This window comes from Hyaena hyaena, unplaced genomic scaffold (genome assembly GCF_003009895.1).
Source record: "Hyaena hyaena isolate Hyena2069 unplaced genomic scaffold, ASM300989v1 scaffold_348, whole genome shotgun sequence".
Taxonomy (NCBI): Eukaryota; Metazoa; Chordata; class Mammalia; order Carnivora; family Hyaenidae; genus Hyaena; species Hyaena hyaena.
The window spans coordinates 917140-934572 of record NW_024080981.1 but is presented as its reverse complement, the minus strand read 5'-3'; the positions used below and the strand labels follow the sequence as shown (position 1 = coordinate 934572).

General features: G+C 41.2%; 2 pseudogenes; one reads left to right on the top strand and one right to left on the bottom strand.

Annotated features, from left to right (window-relative positions):
* The first annotated feature begins 1616 nt into the window (after positions 1–1616).
* LOC120243653 lies at positions 1617–1771 on the top strand (annotated as a pseudogene).
* Positions 1772–16296: 14525 nt separating this feature from the next.
* On the bottom strand, positions 16297–17096 carry LOC120243648 (annotated as a pseudogene).
* Between the last annotated feature and the right edge of the window lie 337 nt (positions 17097–17433).

The following is a 17433-nucleotide window of genomic DNA, read 5'->3' as shown; positions in this document are numbered from 1 at the left end:
GCATGGGCTAGAACCCACGGACTGTGAGATCATGGCCTGAGCCAAAATCAAGAGTCAGACATTTAACCAACTGAGCTACCCAGGCATTCCAAGGTCATCTGTGTTTTTAAAATCTTGTACTTTGAACATTACTTCTTTCTGTAGTATGAAGGAAAAAACAAAAGGAAACCCCTTTTCTACCTTTTATAAACATGTGAGCAATGCTGTCTAGGTGAGGAAACTGAGATGGAAAGGGAGAAGGGCCTAGTTGGGACCTGGAGCCAGACCCCCATTAGCCTGGGATTTGGCTTTGTGGCCTGGAGCTCAGGTCAAGTTCACACAAGCTCTGGGCAAGGCAAAAGGAGGTTGAGACCAAAAGCTGGTGCTTCTATGTTGGGCGGCTGGGTGCAGAGCTGGGTTCATGCTTCAGGTCGGCTTGCCCAGAGCCTTGTTAATCATTGCCTTTTGTTCCCCGTAGGTCCTGTTGGCCTCAGTCCTTCTCAGGCAAAGGATCAAGGGCAAGTGTGGGAGAGGCAGCCCAGGCCGGCAGTCTCATACACACGAAGGAGTCCACTACCCAGATGGCTGCCTTTCCCTTCAAACTGAGGCATCTCTGGGGGAATGGAGGTGGGGTCTTAGCTTCAGAGGGAACCTGGGAGATTATCTGGTGCCATCTCTGCAGGATGCAGGACTGTCCCCAGCAGGAACTCCTTTCGCTCTGCCCCTTAAAGGTCACCATCCTCTGCCCTTCTTGCCACAGCCCTTCCGTGGTGGGGGCTTACTACTCTCAGGGGCACTCACTTCCTGTTGTAGTGACCAACAGGAAATCCATCCTCCCTGGGAATCCCAAATGAGCTCAACGTTCCCCCTAGGACATGGCAGAGCTGGGGTCTGACCCTGGTCTGTCTGTTTAAGCCACTATGTGATAGAGTTGCCTCCATTTCATTAACTGATGCCTGGCTTCATTTGACAAGAAATTTGAGACAGCTTAAAATATCCACAATCCAATACAATAGAAATAGAGAAGCAGGCCTAGAGAAAACATAAAAAACAGAAGAAAATCAAAACAAAGCAAAGAAATGCATGAATATGCAAAACATCAGGGCTACCATTGACAGTAGGGGTTGTCATAGGCTCTGAATTGCCAGGCTGCCAAAGTGGAAAAGGAAAGCCAATTATCCTTATAATTCTCATTACCATTGAGAACTTCTTTAGAGGAAACATAGTTGTCAAAGAATTCTAAAGGCCATTTATAAACGCTATTTGTTGATTCTGGCTAGTGTTAGCACTTGACACCTCCCAGTTGCCAGTAAAGCCACCTTTGAGTTCTGATATCAGTGATGGGGAAGAAGTATATCTGTAGCGGTGTCTGTCTGTATCTGTGTTTGCATCTATGTCACTTTCTGTACCTGTATCTTTATCTGTACCTCTATATGTGTGTCTGTTTGTACCTATATCTGAGCTCTATCAGTATCTGTGTCTCTATGAGTACTTGTAAATGTGTCTCTACTTGTATTCCTTTCTGTGTCTCAATCTGTACCTATATCTCTGTTTCTATCTTACATATCTATGTCTTTATATCAGTATTTGTATCTCCATCTGTACCTGTATCTGTATCTGTAAGATATTTGTATCTAATACTTAGCTGGCAGAGGAGATACCATGATCATGAAGGTTTTCCCAGGACGAGTCTTATCCATTGCACTCCGGATGTGCTGACCCCTGTGATTTCCCCAAATGTGGGAAACTAGACTCAATAACTTGTGTTGTGGGAGACTGCGTTCATGCTTAAAAAAAAAAAAAAAAAAAAAAAGCACTTGTATCTATATCTAATAAGTCCCTGTATCTGTGTCTCAATCTGTACCTGCATCTGTATCTCTATCTGTACCTGTATCTAGATCTCCATCTGTACCTGTATCTGAATCTCTATATGTGCCTGTATACATGACTCTATTTGTATCTGAATCTGTGTTTCTGTCCGTACTGGCATGTGTATGCAGTATCTTTGTCTATATCTGATCCTCTCTATATATTTCTTTCTACACCTGTATCTGGGCCTTGTATGTATTGGTGTCTTGGTCTCTATCTTTACCTGTATCTGTGTCCCTACTTGTAACTGTATCTGGGTCTATATCTGTAGAGGAATCAGTCTTTCTTACCGTACATATATCCATTGTCTCAGTGTGCACCTGTATTGTGTCTCTATCTGTACCTACATCTGTGTGTCCTTCTGTACCTATAATTGGGTCTCCATCATTAATTGTATTGTGTCTCTGTCACTGTATCTGAGTCTCTATCTGTACTTATATCTTTGTTTTTATTAATACCTGTCTCTGGGTTTATTTTTACTTCTGTCTGGACTATATATATACTTGTATCTCTGTCATTAATGTATCTGGATCTGTGTTTCTATCTGTACTTGTATCTGTACAGATAGAGGTACCTGAATCCCTGCTTCAATCTGTACCTGTATCTGTCCTTATAAATACCTCTATATGTATACTTTTATTTGGCTTTCCATTGTACAAGTATCAGTGTTTCTTTCTGTATCTGCATCTGTGTCTCTCTACACAACAGTATCTGTGTCCCTATCTGTACCTGTATTTGTCTCTATTTGTATCTGTATCTGTGTCTCTATTTGTAATGTAACTTTGTATCTGTATTGATTTCTGTAACAATAACTGTGTCTTTATTTGCACCAGTATCTTTCTCCTATAAGTAATTGTATCTTGGTGTCTGTCTGTAATGGTAAATAGGTCTCTACTTGTACTACTGTCTTTGTTTCTACCTGCATCCGTATCTGTGTCTCTACATATTCCTGCATCTGTGTCTCTATCTATACCCGTGTCTGGATCTCTCTGTATACATGAAGCTATGTCTTTAATCTGTACCTGTATTTGTGTTTGTACAAGGATTTGTGTCTCTATGTGAAACTGAATCTCTTTATTTGATGGACTTATCCATGTCTCTATCTGTGCTTCAAACTGTATCTTTATCTTTAACTGGTATTTGGTCTCTCTCTAGTCATCAATCTATCATCTCTACCTGTACTTGTATCTGGGTTTCAATCTGTACCCAAATCCGTGTCTATGTATGTATCTGTATCTATGTCTCTGTATGTGTATGTTTCTATATCATACCTGTATCTGGCTCTCTGATCATACCTGTAGCAGGGTTTCTACCTGTACCTGTATCTGTTTATGTGTATCTAATTGTATCTGTGTCTGTCTTTTTAAACTACCTGTATCTGTGCCCATAAGTACCTGTGCCTTTCCATTTATATCAGTAACTGTTTCTCTATTTGTACTTGCATTTGTTTCTCTCTCTGTACTTGCATCTGTATCCGTAATTGTATGTAACTATGTCTCTATTTATGCTTGTATCTGTGCTTCTCTCTGTACTTCAATATGTCTCTATCTGTACCTGTATCTGTGTGTCTATCTGTACTTGTTTCTCTATCTATATGAGTATCTGTCACTGGGTCTATCTGTACCAGTATTCATATTTCTACAAGTACCAGTATCTGGTTTTCCGTAGATAACCTGTATGTGGGTCTCCATTTGTATCTGTATGTGGGTCTCTATCTATACCAGTATCTGTATCTCTAATTATATCTGTAAATGGGTATCTATTCATACCTGTATCTGGTTGTCTATCTGTTCACTTATCTGCATTTTTTTCTTTTAAATTTTTAAAAATGTTTCATTTATTTCTGAGAAAGAGAGAGGCAGCATGAGCAGGAGAGGGTCAGAGAGAGAGGGAGACACAGAATCTGAAGCAGGCTCCAGGCTCTGAGCTGTCAGCACAGAGCCCAGCGTGGGGCTTGAACCCACGAACCGTGAGATCATGACCTGAGCCGAAGTCGGATGCTTAACCGACTGAGCCACCCAGGCACCCCTTTTATCTGCATTTCTAGAAGAACCAGTATCTGTGTCTTTCTAGGTATGTGGGTCAATATCTATCTATTCCCAAATCTGTCTCCATCTGTACCTATATCTGTATCTTTCTTTTCCCATACCAGGGTCTCTGGGTCTCCATCTGTTGCTGTACCTGGATCTCTATCAGCCTGTACCAATATCTTCATCTGTCCGTGTATTTGTGCCTCTATCTGCAAACTTGTATCTTTGCCTGTACTGTACCCTAATCTGTGCCTCTATCCATAATGCTTTCTGGATTTATATCTCTACCTACATCTGGGCTTTTTTATCTATACTTTTTCTCTCTGTGTACCCCTATCTGGGTCTCTGTACCTCTATGTGTATCTATATCTCTACCTGTTTCTGGCTCTGTCTGTACCTGTATCTGTGTCTATATACCTGTACTATTCTATTTGTTACTATATTTTTGACTGTATGTACTTGTACCTTGCCTCTCTATATACCTCTATGTCCCAAACTGAACCTGTTTCTATGCATTTATCTGTACTGATATCTGGGTTTCATTCTAACATTTTTTTTTGTCTCTACTTATCCCTGTATCTGGGTCACTACCTCTGTATGTACAGCTGTGACTATATCTGAATGTATATCTCTATTTGAAAATGTATCCGGATCTTAATCCATTCTTGTGTCTATCTGTACCTGTATCTGTATTTTTGCCTTTCTCTGTATCTGTATATCTGTATCTGTATATCTTTCTCTGTGTCTGTATTACTGTGTTTTTTACGTATTTCTAGTTCTCTATGCATATGTGTATCAGTGTCTCTAATCATACATGTGAATATGTATGTGTCTGGTCTCTATTTGAATCTTTATCTGTGTCTCTATGTGGGCCTTGTACCAATCTCTACCTGTTCCTGAATCTGTGTCTCTCTATGTATTTCTTTCTAGGACTCTCTTTCTTTGTAACTGTATCTGGTTATGTATCTCTACCTGTTTTTCAGTCTGTATGTTTATCTGTATGTATCTTAACTGGTCGCTATTGTGATCTGTGTTTCTATCTATATCTGTATCTGTGTCTCTCTATATTGTATCTGTATCTCTGTCTGCACCTGTACCCGTGTCTCCATCTACATCTCCACTCGTATCTGTGTTTCCATCTGTCCCTGTATCTATCTCTATGCAAGTACCTTTGCCTGTGTCTCATTTGCACCTGCATGTGTGTCTCTGTCTGTTCCTATAGCTGGGTGTCTATCTGTACCTGTATCTCTCTCTCTCTCTGCCTCTGCCTGTATATGTGTCCCTATATGTACCTGTATCTGTTTGTGTATCTATACCTGTATCTGCGTCTCTGTGTCTGGGTCTATATCTGTGTCAGGGGACATTGAAGATGCTCTGAGACTTGCAGGAAGGGTTATAAAATCTGCCTGTTGGCTCTGCTGCTAGATCCACCATTGTTTTGTATTATATTAGTTTCCTGAGACTGCTGTGAGAAATTACCACAAGGTGGGTGGCTTACACAAGTGAAATTTATTGTCCTAATGTTCTGATGGTTAAAATCTGCGGTCAGTGTTTTGGCAGGGATAATTCCTGACGGCTGTGAGGGAGAATCTGTTCCATGCCTTGCCCCTAGCTTCTGATGGTTTGCTGGAAAACCGTGCAATTCCTTTGCTTGTAGAATCATCACTCTTATGTCTGCCTTTATTGTCACATGGTGTTCTTCCTGTGTGCGTGCCACTGCGTCCAAATTTCCCCTTTTATAAGGACACCAGTCACATTAAATTAGGGCCCACCCTCATGACCTCATCTTAACTAATGACATCTGCATTAACCTTATTTCCAAATAAGGTCACATTCTGGAGTCTGGTGGTTGGGAATTCATATGAATTTTTTGGAACACAATTCAATCACATAACAATCATTTTCCCCCTTCATTTCACTGTGAAGCCCACACCTTTACAAGCTCCTGACTCCATCCTTTAGTATGGCTCTTCTCTGGGCTCTCTTTTGGGCTTGGGACAGCTAGTTGAGAAGGCCACTGCCATTATTTGGGGAATGCAGTTCCAGGGCAACCCAGAAGACAGACCAGTGGGCAAGGGTCTAGGGGAAGGGTGGATCTGTGCACAGAGGTGCTCAATCATGGGGATCTGGAACTGAAACCTGGGAGTAGAATCAGTCAGGTTGGGTTGGGTGATGCAGCAGTAAGAAACAATCACAAAATCTCAGAGCTTAACTCAACAAAGATTTATTTCTCACTTGGTCACTTATGCCAATTGCAGATCAGTTGGTGGTTAGCTCCATATCATTCTCAGAGCCCAGGCTGAGGGAGGCTCTGTCCTCATGATTGCACTATCCCCAAAGCAGGAAAAAAAAAGGAAATGTGGCCTATTATATACTGGATTTTTATTTTTTTTAATGTTTTATTTATTTCTGAGAGAGAGAGAGAGAGCGTGAGCAGAGGAGGGTCAGAGAGAGAGGGAGACACAGAATCTGAGGCAGGCTCCAGGCTCTGAGCTAGCTGTCAGCACAGATCCTGACACGGGGCTGGAACCTATGAACCATGAGATCATGACCTGAGCCGAAGTCAGACGCTTAACCGACTGAGCCACCCAGGCACCCCTATATACAGGTTTTTGATGTTTCTGCTCAGAAGTGAAACACCACACTTGTGTTCCTAAACCATCAGCTGGAGCAGGTCACTTGGTCACACCTCATCTCAAGGGATCAGGGAAATTCAATTCTACCATATGCCTGCAAAAAGAACAGGAAATAGGCCTTTGGAAGTCTGGGAAGGGCTTCTGCCTCTCTCTCCCCCACATCTCTCATGCAAAGGTAACTTTATGTCCTGGTTAGCCAAGGCAATTTTTACATTCTGCTCCAGTCTAAATATTAGTAGTGCTCTTTCAGTCTTTAAAGAGTCCCTGTTTGGACAAAGATTCTATGATTCTACTCCTCTTTGGTGGCAAGAGATAAAGAAAGCCTGTGTGTAGGGAGGTAGATGCTATTAGAAAGGGAGACTCCCTGGTAGACCATATGTTAAAGTGACAAAGTTACTTCTGGTTACACGTTACTTTCTGTGTTTCTTTTTTTTTTTTTTTAAATTCCGTATTTATTTATTTATTTATTTATTTTTACAAATGGTTTATTGTCAAGTTGGTTTCCATGTGTTTCTTAACATTTTATTGCCCTTTAGCACTGAGGTGAATCTTTAGATACTTAACATGGTCTCAGTTGTGCCCTGGGGTGAGGAAAAGGGCATGTGTTCAGAGAACTGAAGAAGAGCAGCATCCTTCAGAGGCCAGCATGGTGGTGACAGTGGTGGCAAGCGAGGGGCTTCCATGGTAGGCAAATTATCAGGGTGAGCGTAATGGGTCTGTTTTGTTCTCTACTACCCCAGAAGTCTTCAAGTGAGTACCATAGAGGTTCTGGGGTTTATGAGATGGCACTTCCTCAAACGTACCTTCATTGATGACACCCATTCCACATCCATCTGCTTTTTCCAGCCTAACGAGGAAGCCACTTCCATCCCAGAGCTGGTATCTCAGCACAGAGAAGCAAGGGCGGGCAAGAAGCTCCTTGCTATCTTGTGCCAGGAAAGAAAAGAGGGAATTGTGTTCCCTTCGGAAGGCAAGGGTGCCAGCCCAACCAGCTGGTCACTACAAGGTTGTTCTTTCCCCCTCACATCTTCCGGCCTCAGGGCCTTTGTACTTATTCTTTCCTCTTCCTGAAATGCTCTCCTGCTAGTCTCCTCATCTCCTCATGTCTGGCTCCTCATCCTTTTGGATTGGGGTAAAACGATTGCTCTGTAGAGCCATTGCCTGTTATTATCCTATCTCAGTAGACTACCCTTTACTTCCATTGTCTGTCCTGGCACTCCGTTCATGAAATTGTCACAGTATTGGAATAACTATTCCTTTGTTCAGTTTTCTTTTCACTTTAGACTATAAGCTCCTTAAAGGTAGAAACTGTACTTGTATCCTGCAGCCTAATGGAATGCTTGGCACTTAGCAGGCCCTCAGCATATATTTGCAAAATAAACAAATGAATGATTAAATACATGAGTGATTGTATGCATTTGAACTCGGTCTCTACTGATATGCACATTTTCTGGCCTTGAACAACAATGTAGGAAGATGAGAAGCACCCTGAAAAATGAAACTTGAATTGTAGCTCAAAATGGCCATTCCTAGCAGGTCAGACACACAAAACTGAAAATGATCTGGAGGTCAGAGTAGAACTCAATAAATATCCAGAAACATTATTGGAATATATCAAAGGGTAGCCTTTATCTGAAAAGGGCAGCAGGCCCTTTGGAGTACTTATTGATTTTTTTAAGTAATACTTATTCCTCATAGGGGTCAAGTTCTGTGGCCATGAAGATGGTGCCAACACAGGGGTGACATATGTGAGTCTGACCAGAGATGGCACTCTATATGAAGGAAGTGTATCTGTCTGTGGAACTGTGAGACCTCAGCGGAGAGACACAAAGTGCTGAAAATCTCTCTTGGTCAGACAGAAATGCAGTATGTGTGACTCCATTTGGTGTGTGCATGTGCATACTTACACAGACACATGCGGAGATGAGACTGTTTGCAGGTGGCTTTGTGGCAAACAGACATCTTTCCTGCATGTAGAAAATATGCAGAGGCACTCAGTGCAGGGATGATTAGCCCCATTTTTCAAAAAAGGAAACTAAGGCTCAAAGATGTTCAGTTCTTTTTCTAAGGTTATACCGCAAGTACATAGAACAGACAGACTGATTGCAACCTCCCACTTATCCACTGTTGGACTCTCCTTAAATGGAGGGTGGGAAGTGGAGGCCAAGGTTTGTACTTGAGCAGCACTCTCATTGGTGATGCAGGTAGAAGTGTACCTGTTTTGTCATCAACCATGGGAGGGTCTGAATTTCTGTGCTGAATGGTGAGTGAGAGTATTTACATTGAACGAGGTCCCCAGATAATTCGGCCACTTTCCTCTTTTCAAGGGGGCTTCCTCCAATCCATTTATGCCCTGAGAGCTGCTACATTAGAAGGTACATGGAAAACAAATTCTCAAGGAACTGACTTTCATTTGATAAGTTCACTATAAAAACCACTGAACACGTTCCCAAGTAGAGGCCAGTTATACCTACATTTCTCAAACTCGCAAGATCACTGAGAATTAAGAATCCTCAAAGTGACTGTGAGGCTTGGAAGTATCTGAAGGGCCTCCTGAGTGATAAAGGGAAAAGGCAGTTCTCTTTGGTGGAATGTTGATATTCTGCACACTTGGTATGCCCCAGTCCTCTGGAACAAGATCACTGAGGTCTGGGGATTCGCATCAATTCTGTTTGGCAGACACATGTATTAACCAGAACATACCACCTTATCTTCCAGGCCACTGCAGAAATTTTATTGAAAATACATTCACTGCACTGTCTTTCTCAAACCTTTCTCATGTGTGGGCCACTCAGACAGGACTCTAGGCTTGAATTCTACCCATCACATAAAAGGCTTGCCCCCTTTGAAAAGGGCTACTCTAAAAGATTTAAAAGCAAAGACTTATGTTTACTGTAAAATCTATTTAATGAGTGGATTTTACATATATGCGTGAGCCAAGGAACCAGGCTCCGGGGGCCCTCTGCCTGCACCACATTCCTCAAATGCTCATACTTGTAAAAGAAAAAAAAAGTTTGTTATTTTTTTTAAAACTTTGTTTCTGATTGACTTGTGAGGGGCTATAAAATAAATTACATGGAGAAAACCTATAATCTTAAAGTGCACAAAAGTCCAAGATAGAAAACTCACAATCAAACTTTCACATTCAGTTTAGGTGGCACTTCCAGGTCCCATATGGGATAGTCATTCATCTATTTATTCATTCAATATGTATTTATTGAGAATCTACTATATGCCACGCACTGATCAAGGTGCTGGGTAAACAGACAAGCCAGACCAAAACAAATGAAATTACCTGCCCTCACAGAGCTGACATTTTAGTTGGGTGATAATGACAATACACAAGATAAAGGGTTGTATTCCATAGTACATCAATAAGTGCTATGGATAAAAATAAAGCATAAAAAAGGCCAGCAGGTGCCAGATAGTGGAGACGGTGCTGCAACTTTTCACTGAGGGTGTGTGCCATTTGTCTGAGAGGAGTGGGTTCTAGGCAGGGAGCATGGCATGTTCAAACAATGTAAAGAGAAGGGTGCTCGGTGTATATGAGGAAGAGCAAAGAGGCCCGTGGGCCTGGAATGGGGCGAGTGAGGGTAGAGCTGAAAAGAATGAGATCACAGAGTGATTCCCTCCATTGTACCATGGAAATCCTCCCCTTGCACTATTCTTGCTGTTATTAGTTGGCTTCCCTGGGAAACACACTCTGAGGTGGAGCTCAGTGTTCCCTCAGGTTCAAGACTTGGGCAAGAGAAGGACAGGAAGCAGCATGGAGCAAAGGGACAAGTTGAGCTTTGCTGAAGTCATGACAAGGACACACCCAACCTGGTGGGGAACTTTGAAGTTATCTTTCCGAATGGTGGAGAAGGGACTGTCATTATTCCCCTCCCTAACATCTACCAGTCACTGGGTGAGGCTTCCCCTCAGAGGGGCTGTGACCTGGGGCTACATTGCTCTACTTACCTGTAGGCAATCCTGCAAAAGCTGATATGGTGACAGAGCAGACACTCAAGGAAGTTGACCCTTGAGAAGCATCATTCCCAGCAGCTAGAAAGCAAGTACTTTAGTCATGAAGGGGGATTTGGGTGGTGCACCACAGCATCCACTACCTTAGCTATCACCAAGGACTTACTGTAAACCACACACTCTGCTAAGAACTTTATGAGAATTATCTCATTTAGTCCTCACACAAAACCTGTGAATTATATGTCATTACTAGCTTCAGTTTTATAGAAGATTCTCAGAGAGATTGAGTAGCATCCACCTATGTCATTAGGTGGAGTTTCCAATGCAGATGTATCCAACCCTAAAGCATGGTCTCCTGACAACTGGATTTACCTCCCTTGGTCTGGACCCCACGCCTCTATGGATATATCCCAAGGGGCAGGGTCACCACTTTACTGCACTGATTCATATCAAGTGGTTGACTACTTGCCCCCCCCCCCATCTTCCTGGCCCATCTCTCTGTTCTGTTCCAATGCTGTTGAATTTCTGGGCCCTGATGCAAGGTCCCTAGTACCTCCTGTGCAACTTCTCCTCAGTGTCAGCCCCTGCTCCAATCTGTTTGGGTGCCTCGGAAACTTGCCCACCCATAGATCTCTGATGAAAGAGTTTATGACATTGAAGATATCAGGAGTGAACAGAGCCTCAGAGATCTGGCCCAATTCTGTTTTCATAGGGTACAGATTTGAAGTCTGGGACTGGCCCAAGTTGACAGCTAGGAGTGACAGGGTGGAATCAGACTGAGTTGAATCCTCTCAACATCGTATGTTGATGTTCTGACCCTCAATACCTCAAAATGTGACTGTATTTGGAGATAAGGTCTTTAAAGAAGTAATTAAGATAAAATGAGGCCATTAGGGTGGGCCCTAATCCAATATGCCTGGTGTCTTTATAACACAAGGAGATTAGGACACAGATATGAAAGGAGAGAAGATTATGTGACCTTGAGATCAGACTTCTAGCCTCCAGAATATGAGAAAATAGATGTTTGTTGTTTAAGCCATCCAGTCTTTGGAATTTTGTTATGGCAGCCCAAGAAAATTCATATATCAGGCCTCTCAACTTGCAGGCCCATGCTCTTCCCTCAGCACTAATCATTATGACTTGGCATTGCTCATTGAAACTTAGCTTGGTGTGGGCCAGGAGCACTAGCCTTGGACTCAAAATATCTGAGACCTTTCTTCTCTTCTAGCCAGTAAAGTAACTTTGAACTAGCCTTTAAGCAAGCTGAGCTTCTATGTCCCCATCTGGAAATAGGAAGAAATGAAGAGCAGTTCCTTCCTACGGGCCCATGCAGTGTTTAGGCACTATGTCGAGACTTTCTTTTTTTTTTTTTTTTAAATTTTTTTTAATGTTTTATTTATTTCTAGGAGAGAGAGAGAGAGAGAGAGAGAGCGTGAGCAGGGGAGGGTCAGACAGAGAGGGAGTCACAGACTGAAACAGGCTCCAGGCTCTGAGCTGGCAGTCAGCACAGAGCCCGACATGGGGCTCGAACCCACAAACCGCGAGATCATGACCTAAGCGAAAGTCAGACGCTTAACCGACTAAGCCACCCAGGTGCCCCTATGTCGAGACTTTCAAGGGCCTGATGGGAATGCTGGAGGATCCAAGGAAAGACAGCCTTTTGTCGTCATAATCCTAAGCACTTAATCAGGGCATCTTATAACACAAAAGGAACCTGGACTGTAATAGATGGTACCACATGCCTAAGCCATTTCCAGAAAAAAATAGAAAAACACACATGAGTGGTGCATCATGGGCCTGGATCACTGCCCTGGGCAACTGGCCACACTCTGCAGTTGCCAGGGGCAACTATGCCAGATTGGCACAGAGGAACCTGAGGGTAAATGGACCTTGTGCTAGGCAATAGTGTCTGGAATAGCCTGACTCATTCCCCAACTGTCTTAGTGACATTGGTGCACCTCCACCCCCAGCAATGAAAGAGAGAGAGAGAGAGAGAAAGAGAAGGAGGAGAAGAAGAAGGAGGAGGAGGAGGAGGAGGAGAAAGTGGAGAAGGAAGGGAAGGGGAGAGGGTAGACAAGGGAGAAGAGGAGGGGAAGAGACAGAGACAAAAAGAAGAGAAGGAGAAGAAAGTGTGAGCAAACTGTCTATGCCTCTGTGCCTCTGGAGGTTGGGGGCATAGCCATGTAGCACCACTACTGGAGCTTAAATGGAGTGGGGATTATTAACCTCTCTGAGCCACATGGAATGGGTGGGGATGTCATATAATAATTATGATAGTAATAATAACATTATTAGTTATTACAGGGGAGATAGTACATCACCAAAACCCACTATTTTTTCCCCTTAAATTTGCAGAGCCTACATATTCGTATTGTCACTTCATCATGAAGTTTCAGGTTCACAGTTGGAGTAAGGTCGGGCAGTAACTCTCTCTACCTAAACCCTCAAGTGGTTGGACTGGACGCCAGCAGATTCATCCCTCTGTGGTAGATGGCTGTATAGTGATGGGATGAGAGCCTTCTAGTTATATGGTATTCCCATCTCAGTCTCAGAACGCTTGGAAAATCCAGTTACTATAGGTGTCTCAAAGACCAGTAGAGTTGGCTGATCTTGAAAGGCACTTTTTGCCTCCAGCTGGGGACAAGTCTTGATAAATTCTCCGAGTTGCACAACAGAACTCTGAGAATTTACCTTGCTGCGAGTCAGAACCCAGGGTCTCTTCCTCATAGCTACAGTTGAATTAGCATTAACACCATTTTACTAACTGTAATGCATATATGCATTTTTTAGTTGACACCTTCCTTTGAACCAAATAATAATAGAGTCTCAAAATTCATGCAGAAAGAGGATAGAAAATGCAAGAAGAAATAGAAACACATTTGTAGTAAAGAAATTTATCTCTCTTGACACATAGCAGAATAAATAGATGAAAGATAAATATGTAGAAGATCTAAACAATATGATAAAATCTATCTATGTTTATCATCTTTTGCTAGGTTATGCTGTGGTAAGAAACAAGCTCTAAGGACCAGTGGTTTGGAGCAGCAAACATGTACTTCTTGATCACATTACATGTTGGTTGGTGTAGGCTCTGGTTCTGCTCCATCTGTTTTCTTTATTCTGAAATCCAAAGCAAAGGAGGAGCCCCTCTCCAGGACCTGTTGGTATATGGCAAAGGGAAAAGAGCAATAGCGCAGCCAGTGATGGCTCTCAAAGCTTCTGGCCCTGGTGGCCTCAGATCACTTCCATTCCTATTCCCCTGACCAAAGTAAGTCATATGCCAAGCCTAATGTCACTGAGATGACGGGGAAGTATATCCAATCCACGGGATGGCACCACAAGTCACATCCCACCACCAGGGATTGTATAGTCTTTTTGCATGCATGACAGTAGAAAGCTGGGAATGATATTACAATCTATCACAATATCCGGTTGGTATATATCATGTTCTATACTGTATAATCCCAAAATTCAGCTCGTAAGTACCCCTCCATACTCAGAAAAGTAGAACGTATATTGGGCCGTAAAGAAAACATCAGTGTATTCTAAAATGTAGAAATAGAATGTTGGTTTCAAATCCTCCAGCTGAGAACAATGAGAAAAGCTAGAAAAGTATTAAGATACCCTGCCTGAGAACATCAGAAAGCTACCAAGGCAGAAAGAATTTACAGGCCAGGTTCTGGAAGAGAAGGGAAGCCCAGGGAGCAGAGGCTGGAATTTGTGTGAAAGGGGAAAGTGCCAATTCTAAAAAGCCACAGCCAAGAGGGTGAGAAGTTGTACAGATTCAGAGTGTTGGGGTACCAAATTAGAGTCCAGGACCCACTAAAGAAGAGGCTTGGTAACTCCTTCCCACCCCCAGTTTTTGAGGTGGGATCCTGAAGGAATCTTACATTCTAAGACTAAGCATTAGCCAGAACTATATTAGCCCTAAAAAGGACAGAATGTCAGTTTAAAGTCATCTCAATCCCTAATTGGATTAATCTAATTTATTCTTAGGCTAATTTTCTGCCCGAAACAAAACTATAATGTAATAAATCATTAACCGCAGCTTCACAATATCATGGTATTTTTGAAATTTTTGATAAACAGTATTTGGCACTTAGTAAAAGAATAACTAGTGATGCAAGAAGACAAGATTTAGCTCAAAACCTAAAGGGAAAAATGAACAATCGAAACAAACTCTTTATTCCTAGATTTTTACAGTTTTTTTAAAAATCATGAATAGCTACTGGATTTTGCTAGATGTATTTTCTACATCAATTTATATGGTCATATGATTTTTCTTCTTTAGTTTGCTGGTATGGTGGCTTACATTAATTGATTTTGATTGTTGAACCAGCCTTGCATCCCTGGAATAAATCCTGCTTGGTCATGGTATAGAATTATTTTTATATATTTATATATTTTTATATATATGTATATTATATATATATTATATACTGTTTGATTTGCCTTTTTTTGTGGATTTTTACATCTATATTCATGAGAGATATTGATCTGTAGTTTTCCTTTATTGTCATGTTTTTGTCTGGCTTTGGTATTGGAGTAATTCTGGCCTCAGAGAATGAGTCAGAAGTATTCCCTCTACTTCTAGTTTCTGGAAGAGACTGTGGAATATTGGAATCATTTTTCCTTAAATGTTTGGTACAGTTCACCGGTTAAAGCATCTGGGCCTCATGCTTTCTGTTTTGGAAGATTTATAATTATTGATTCAATTTCTTTGATATAGGTCTCTTCATATATATTTCTTCTTGTGTGAGTTTGATAGTTTGTATCTTTCAAGAATTGATCTATTTCATCTAAGTTATCAAATGTGTGGGCATAAAGTTGCTCAGAGTGTTCAGTATCCTAGAGTCTATGGGATTAATATTGATGGATATTCTTTCATTTCTGAGCCTAGCAATTTGTGTCTTTTCTCTTTTTTTCTTGGTTACCCTGGCTAAAGTTTTATCAATTTTATTGATCTTTTCTAGGAATTAGCTTTTGGTTTCATTGATTTTTTTTCACTTGTTCTCCTGTTTTCAATTTCATTGATTTCTGCCTCAATATTTATTATTTTTCTTCTCATTCCTTTAGGCTTAAATTGTTCTTCCTTTTCTATTTTCCTAACATAGAAGTTTAGATGATTGATTCTAGATCTTTCTTCTTTTCTAATGTATGCATTTAATACTATAAAATTCCCTCTAAGCATTGTTTTTGCTGCATCCTACAGATTTTGATAAACATATTTTTATTTTCATTTAGTTAAAATTATTTTTAGATTTCTTTTAGCCTCCTCCTTTGACCCATGTGTTATTTATAAGCATGCTGTTTAATCTCCAAATATTTGGCAGATTTCTAACTACCTTTCTGTTTCTGATTTCTAATTTAATTCCATTGTGGTATGGGAACATACTTTATATGATTTCCTCTTAAAATTATAAGGTATATTTTATGGTCCACAATGTGGTTTATATTGGTGAATGTTCCATGTGAGCTTGAGAAGCTTGTGTATTCTGTGGTTGTTGGGTGGAGTATTTCTTTTTAAGTTTCTGTATTTATTTTGAGAGAGAGAGAGAGAGCACTGAGGAGAGGCAGAGAGAGAGGGAGAGAATCCCAAGCAACATCTGCACCATCAGCACAGAGCCCAACAACAGGGCTTGATCCCATGAAGTGTGATATCATAATCTGAGCTAAAATCAAGAGCCTGACACTTATTAACTTATTGAGGCACCCAGACGCCCTGGATGGAGTATTTTATTTTCATGCCATACTATCTTATTATCTTTAATTAAGCAAAAGACATTTCCAAGCACTTTACCTACAGATTATTTTACCTACTATTCTTTTTGGCAACCAGTCTCTTCAGCAACAGTGAGATAGATATCTTTTGCTCAAGGAAGAGAAATCCATGTGTTTTTGTTTGTTTGTTTTTGTTTTTGTTTCTTTTTTGCCTTTGCCAATAACAAAAATGTTGGAGAGCTGGGCGGGAAAGCTGTTGCCTTTGGCATCTTTCACATAAATCATATCAAAAGAGCCAGGATGTCTCACCCTGTTGGTGATCACACCAATTTTTCCCAAGTTAGCACCTCTGGTTACCACCATACAGTCTCCAAATCGATCTGAATGGTGTCATTCACCTTGATGAAGGAATCAGAGTAGCAGATGGTGTGAGCATCGTGAATCACCAGATGAAGGATTCCTTTTGTGCCCACAAACATCTTTCTCACTTTGCACAACCTGCACATGGCTTCCTCAAGTATAACATGATGGACGGCAAAGCAATCTCTAGTGTCATAGATCACACAGAAATTCTCTCTGGTCTTGTCAATTCTGATGACATCCATCAACACAGCAGAGTAGATTATATCAGCTCAGATCTTGCTATTAATGTCAATGGACCACTGCATGCAGATTGCCTTTACTTATCTCCTGTTAGAGCATACTTAAATCTGTTCCTTAGGAAAATGATGAGGGGGAGACATTCTCTCAGCTTGTGGGTATTAGCATATGGACCAGGGCCAAACACATTGTTTAGTTTATCTAGTATACAATGCTTTGGAGCTGCTACACACTTTATATGCTTCTTAGGATCATAAGCCAAGGCTGTACTAGGTACTGTATGGAGTTTTTTAAACATGTCTATTAGATCAAATTGATTGATAGTGCCGTTCAGGTCATCTATAGCCCTACTGATTTTCTGCCTGCAGGATCTATCAATTACTAATAGAGGGGGGTTGATGTCTCTAACTATAATGATAGATTTGTGTATTTATTTTTTCAGTTCTATTAATTTTGGCCTTATGAAATAGAACTCTCCTTTATTTGCAGATGGGCATGATTTTCTATGTAGAAAACTTCAGGGAATATATTTTAAAAACTCTTAGAACTTATAAGTGAGTTCAACAATGTTGCAGGATACAAGATCAACATACAAACATCAATTGTATTCCTATATAATAGGAATTAACAGGTGG